Here is a 7,404-nt window from a genome sequence, read left to right as displayed (position 1 = left end):
AGCTTTCTGACCAAATATTTCTGAGACAATCATTTTTTTCGTCTAAAATTGGTAGTAATGTAATAGAGGTTATCCGTGTTCTATAGCTGCGTATGGAAGACATAACATGACCTTAATCTACCACACAGGGGGTGTAAATTTCAAATGGGGTCACCAATTTGGGTAACCCCATTTGAAATTCACACTCCCTGTGTATGTGTGGAAGATTAAGTCTTCCACAGGGGGTATGGCTTCCATAGAGTGTATGGGTTCCAATTGGAATGCAGAATGGCGCGTTTGAAACTGACCCTTAAAAATAGAGCATTTGACACAAGAATGCTGATTCTGGAATTAACTTAAAATTTTCTGTCCACATGTGGATATGTGGTTAATATTTAGGCCTATATTAATTTTATGAATTATCAGCATGTGGTAATATATTTATTTTATTTCAGAATTAATTAAAATATGTTCTAAATGCCCAAGTGTTCCTTTTCATGTTATGAAAATGTAACAGAAAAAAATAAACATTTTGTTCAATTGATTGAACACTAGTGTTAAGTTTAATTGTTCTCAATTTGTGTGAGTCTTACAATTAATGGGCTATTCGAATTAAAATCCCCCTCCCCATGGAAGACATGACCTGAAACTTCAACACAGGGAGTGTTAATTTCAAATGGGGTTACATGAATGGGTGACTCAATTTAAAATCTACACCCCCTGTGTGGGAGATTAAGGTCATGTCTTCCATACAGTAGCGTAGCCAGCGGTGGGGGCGTAGAGTGCCCCCCTGACAATAAATGAAAGAGAAAATCAGGAGGGCAAAGGAAAAGAAAAAGGGCACTGAGGCACTGAGCCCCTTTTCTACCCAAATTCAGCCCGATCGTGGGCCAAAATAGTGTAAAATACAAAATTTTTGCGTGCTATGTGTGCACATTGTAAAATTAAAGCCCTTTCCATCCTGATAATAGGCGAAAATAGTGTAAAATCGTCCCAATAAATCCTTTTTGGAAGCTCAAAGACATACAGTATGTATTGTATGATGCAACTGTAATTTTTTCGTCTGTGCCCCCGAAATTTTATTTTGCCCCATCTGACCAAAAAAGCTGGCTACGCCCTGCTTCCATAAGGGGTTATGGATTACAAGTGGAATAGTAGAATACAGGCTTGTGTTACTCTTTCAATGCATTTTGTGTGTCTCATCATGAAGCCATTGGAATTCACCTCATCTTCAATTCTCGCTATTCGCAATAGGGGCGCCGCCAGCGGTTTGCGATGTAATCGTGATGTATCATGGGAAAAGGTCGACATCCAAGTCCGCGCAATACGAGTGTTACCATGCTATTACATGTACATAGGAACACGTAACAATATTTTTTAGTTTGTCAATATAACGGTATTACACGCAAATCGATAGAGAAAAAATTAATTGTGCACATTTCAAATCACATTATTAAGTATTATTGAGTATCGATTCTTCTTCTTCTTCTTCTTTCCGTTACTGTGCATAAACCTCCTAGGAGTATACTCGCACAAATTCGTGTGTAACACCTTTATTTTGACAAACTAAAAAAATATTGTCACATGTTCCTATGTAATAGCATGGTAATATTCGTATTGCGCGGACTTGATGTCAACCTTTTCCATGATACATCACGATTACATCGCAAACCACTGGCGGCGCCCCTATTGCGAATAGAATATAGAGAATTTGTTGCACTCCAGGTCCAATACCACTAATTAGATTTTTCGAAAAATTGCTGATTTCTGGCAAAATTTTCTCATAGTTAAAACTCTCTCAGTTAAATGCCAACAATACCAGATAGTAGAGGACAAACCTATTATCTGGTGACCAAATCTTTTTTTTTATACCAAATATGAAAACAAAAAATACAACCCTATTTTTTCAGATTTTAGGGTGAGTAAAAAGGCAATACAAATCTTTTTTTTTAGTCCTAATGAGAGAAAATATACGATTTCAAAGCATCAAAACCCAATTTTTTTTGCTATAAAACTTTGGTTAATTTCAGTGATTTTGAAGCAGCCTTTTCAGATTGCCAGCAAGCAAACAACTCTTTGTCATATTTTCATGCATTGCCCAGACCTATTGGTGGTATATGCTGCCCTCCTATGGCAAAAGGGCATAATTAACACTTTTGTCAAAATTGAGTTAAGACCACTGGTAGGACCAGGAACCTAATATCTACACACAGAATATCCAAAATGCCCCAATTTTAATTCCAAAACCAGCAGTTTAACCCTTCCGAAATTGGTTTACATGTACAAGTCTATGGGAGCAATCAACAGTTTTTGTCAATTATCTCGAAAAGATCAATATGTTAGTTATGCCCTTTAATAACCCCAGCAGTGATGCATTCAATTAACTTGGTTTATTTGAAAACATGATTATGTTTTGAAAATGTCAAGAAATAAAGTTATCACTAAACCTAACAGGTTTTAAATTTGAATACATCACTTTTCGGCTAGACTATGCCATCATGTGTCGAATTTTGAGAAATTTAGATGTAGGCATTCTAAATGATTTGTGTCCTGCCTTACTTTAAACAATAATAATTGTGTTTTTTAATATTTTTTGAAAGAGGGCTCCCTTCATGCCTACCAGTGATTTTCTAGCAGTCTGTTTTATTTTGGAGAATTGCTCACGTTACTCACTTGGGTATCAAGCTAACAGAGGGCGTACGGTGACTGAATAGATCAGGAAAATCTATCAATTGTGCACACAATCGGAGTTTTAAATGCAAAGGTAATTATGAGTATGCACAATGGCAAGTGGACTACGGAGAAGTCTACTTTTCAGCCGAATTGAGCTTTTTGCCTAAATCATGTCTCTATTAGTAGGGATGACCAATGAACCATCAACATGATTAGAACGCTCCCATAGACATGCAGGGAGCTCAACTGTGCACTGCTTGCACAGACATTTCTAAATTGATCTCATTCTTTTATTTGTCCATATTTTTCTGTACAAATTGGGGAAGTGAATACCAATTATATTTTGTAACTATCTTGCAAATTACAGCAACACAACTTATTTCATTTTCCTGTAAGTGCGAGTCAAAATTGTTCCATCGCCACATTATGCCAATTTTCCTCATTAACTTCATCAATATATTGGCAAAAACAATAGAATACAAAGAAACTAAAAACATGTATATCTTGACAACCGTATGTCCGATTTCCTTCAAACAAAAACTATTTTGTTCAGTGTATTTAGCTTAACTTATTCAATCTATTCAAATGGTTCTAAATTCAGTTTCTGTTTTCCAGAAACATCGTTTCGAACCCCCTTAAACATGGCCTCTCCGAAGATATATGATATTGCATTTATGAACATCAACAAGGCTTTCAATTTCAAAAAAGTGTTTCGTAATAAATTATGTCTTTATACTGTGATGGGCCCTGAGTAATTTAATTTGATTATTTATCTTTGTTTACAACATTACATGAGTGATGACATTTGGGGGGAATTCCCCTCTCAAATTGAGCAAAACAAGTTGAATCAAATTTGGAATATTTGGAAACCCCCCTGAGGTTGTAAAGTGAAGATGACATCACGGGATTCCCCTCATTATGTCATGTGAAAGGTTAATGTTATAATTAAGGCTTGGGAATTTCCAAGATCACATTTAGCTATTAATATTTGGGATTTCCCACTGCTTGATATATAAGAAAATGTAAACACAATTATTCACAGTTTATAGTGTTGATCTGGGCTAGCTAGCTAATATGCTTACAGTTCAATTCCTTCAAAGAAAGGAAATTGCTAACCAGAAATATTTTACGTAGTCAATGCACTACTGCCTGCCAGTGTTATCGGAGAAGATCTAGAATACGTCAAAGAACGTACTTCTTCCAAGAAAGGCAAATATATTCTTCTGCCGATTTGCTGAAGTCTGGTTAAAGGAGCAACACAACAGTCAATATAAGTGGGGACAACTGCATCGCAGTCCTGCTTCCTGAAGATATAAAGCAACGTCATTTTTGTGTGAGGATTTCATACGCAAGGATATTTATAAACGCAAGTGTTCACTGGACTTCGCTGATTTTCGCAGGACAAGTGAATAAGGATATATTACATCAGTTGTCCAGAACATTGCAAGAACTTTATAATAATAATAATAATAATAGCGACAAGGCACATATCCACTCAATTAAGAGCGCTCAAGGCACTAAAACAAAACAAACAAACAAAAACTAACAAGACAAAGAAAACTGGAACTAAATTAAGAAACATAACTTAAGAATTACAGAATGTACGTCTCTGACATAAGATGAGTTTTTAACAACTTTTTAAACACAGTTACATTTTTAGCAGTTCTGATATAAATAGGCAGTTCATTCCATAGACGTGGAGCTGCGGTTGCAAATGATCTGTCACCCCATGTGCGGTTGGATTTTCTTTCTTGAAGAAGTTGCATGTTTCCAGATCGAAGCGTACGGGTGGGAACATAATGTAAAATGAGTTCAGATAAATATAACGGAGCAATATCATTAATACATTTATATACAATCAACATAAGTTTAAAAACAATTCTTTGTGTGACAGGAAGCCAATGCAGTTCCTTTAGGATTGGCGTGATATGGCAATATTTTCTGGTGAAAGTAAGAATTCGAGCGGCAGTGTTTTGAATTTTCTGAAGGCGATAGAGTTGGTTTGCTGGTAATCCATAAAGAAGTGCATTGTTGTTATCCAAACGAGAAGAGATGAATGAGTGAATAATTTGTTCAGTAGCATCGCGACTTAGGTATTTGCGGATCCGGCTGATGTTACGTAGTTGAAGCGCTGAACAACGAATGACATTAGAGATATGAGGTTGCATGGTCATGTGAGTGTCAAAAAATGCACCTAAATTGCGTGCTTTGGAAGATAAGGCAATTGCAGAGTCACCAATGCAAACATTTTCAATGTTGATTTTAGAGAGCTGTTGGTGGGATCCAAACAGAAGAAATTCTGTTTTATCATCATTTAATTTCAAGAAGTTTGATTTCATCCAATTACGGATTTCACTGATACAAATTTCAAGAGAAGCAATTGCAGAATTAGCACTATGTTGAGAAGATTCAAATGATAAATAAAGTTGCGTGTCGTCCGCATAAACATGATAATTCAATTGATGGCGAAGAATGATATTCCGTACAGGGTAGGTGTAAATGGTAAACCACTGAGGTCCAAGTACAGAGCCTTGAGGCACAGAATAATCAAGAATGGTAGAATGAGAAGTAGCATTGCCAATGCGAACATATTACGGCCTATTTGTAAGGTATGATTTACACCAGTCCAGGGCAAGATCTTGAATGCCAAGATAATAGTGAAGACGGGAAAGAAGAATATTGTGGTCAACAGTGTCAAATGCAGCACTTAAATCGAGAAGAATCAAAGCTGTGATTTGGCCATTGTCAAGTGATGTGAGAATGTCATTATTAACTCGAAGAAGAGCAGCTGAAGAGCAGTTTCTGTTCCATGGTAGTGTTTATAAGCTGATTGATAGGGATCTGATAGGGAAAATTTATTGATATGGTTTGAAATTCTGTTAGAAACAATTCTTTCAATTGTCTTTCCAAGAAATTTGAGATTGGATATAGGTCGGTAGTTTTTGAAGATTTCTTTATCCAAAGTAGGTTTTTTTATAAGAGGACGAACATAAGCAGTTTTTTGACTTTGTGGAAAAATTCCTGTAAGAAGCGATTTGTTGACAATGTCAGTAATATATGGCACAAAAATATCAATGTTGTCCTTAATTAGAGATGTAGGTAGAGGATCTAATTCACATGATTTCGATGGTGATTTCATGATGACTTTTCTAACCTCATCACAATCAGTGGGTGCGAAAGAATTCAATTTTGGTACAGACGAGCATGGATTTGATGTAGCACAGATAGGTTTGATAATGAATGTTTTCCGAATGGTTTCTATCTTCTCACGGAAAAAATCAGCAAATTTAATTGCAAGTGATTCATCAGAATCAGAAGACGGTAGCACAGTTATTTTAGATTTTTGAAGAAGTCTGTCAATGACATTGAACAGTTTCTTTTGATCACCCGCACTGTCACTAACTTGTGAAGAATAATATTCCACTTTTGCATTTTGGATCATATTTTTCACCAGGGCACGTTGATTTTGATATTCCAGCCTGTAAACTTCAAGTTTCCCATTATTTCGCCACTTTCGTTCAAGCTGACGCCGTTTCTTCCTGGCTGCGCGAATATCATCATTAAACCATGGAGATTCAGTGCAAAGTTTGACGGCACGGGTTTTAGCAGGAGCATGTTTGTTAAGTGTTGATTGAAGCGCATTTTCATAACTTTCCACACAATAATCAATATCATTATTTGAAAAATCGGTGTTTGAAAGACTGTTAACAATATCGCTACAGAATTTTTCAGAATCAATATTTTTGAGACGCCGGGTTGTTATTTTCACTTTAGGCACAGACGGTCTCTTCAAGTGGAAATTGGCAAGTATAGAAAAATGGTCAGAAAAACCGGGATTCACGATAATATTGGAAACAAATGGTGTAGGAATATCACGAGTAATAACAAAATCAATACAATGACCTAAACGATGTGTTGGCTCATTTACATGTTGAATAAGCGCATATGAAGATAGTAGTTCTTTAAACCTAGTTGAGTAGCTGTCCGATTTTTCAAAATGAATGTTGAAATCACCAGTGAGTACAATTTCAGATGGGTGAACTAAATAATTGGAAATGAGGGTTTCAAATTCCTCAAGAAACAGTGAGAAAGTTACACGATGTCCATTTGAGTCTAACTCAGGTCGATAGATAACAATCAGCCGAATTGATTTTGAGTTGCTTGAGATTTCTGCATGCAGAGATTCAAATGTATTATATTCCTTATGATTGTCTTTAATGTTCACAGATAGAGTTGATTTATACAGAAGTCCCACTCCACCGCCCTTTTTTACCTGCCTTCGGACATGGTGGAGGGTGTATCCTGGGGGAGTACACTCGCGTTCAATAAGTTCATCCCCTGGCATGAACCAGGTTTCAGTGATGGCTACTAGGTGGAGATCTTGTTGTAAAACATAATCACTAAATTCATCCGTTTTATTTCTTATAGATTGCATGTTGAGACAACAAAAGTTAAATCCAGAGTCATTACGAACATGAAGAGATTTCAGATTTTCAAATGAAATGCTTGACGGTTTCTGTTTATTAAGTTGATAATTGATATTATGACCAGAGTCTTTGCTGTAATCGGGTATTTGCTGAATTGAGTTAGAATTTTCCAACAAGGAGTGGTTATTGGCGAGCCCTTTTTTGCGCCGACCACCTCTTTTTCCACGGCGTTTAGGAGGAAAACGGCATACACCAAGAGTGACAATGTTATTCCAGACATTTGCAGCTAATCGTGGAAGAGTTTGATTGTAGTTTGAAGTGTTTA

Source organism: Amphiura filiformis, chromosome 18 (genome assembly GCF_039555335.1).
Source record: "Amphiura filiformis chromosome 18, Afil_fr2py, whole genome shotgun sequence".
Classification (NCBI taxonomy): domain Eukaryota; kingdom Metazoa; phylum Echinodermata; class Ophiuroidea; order Amphilepidida; family Amphiuridae; genus Amphiura; species Amphiura filiformis.
The sequence above is the reverse complement of the archived record's forward strand: the minus strand, read 5'-3'. Positions refer to the sequence as shown.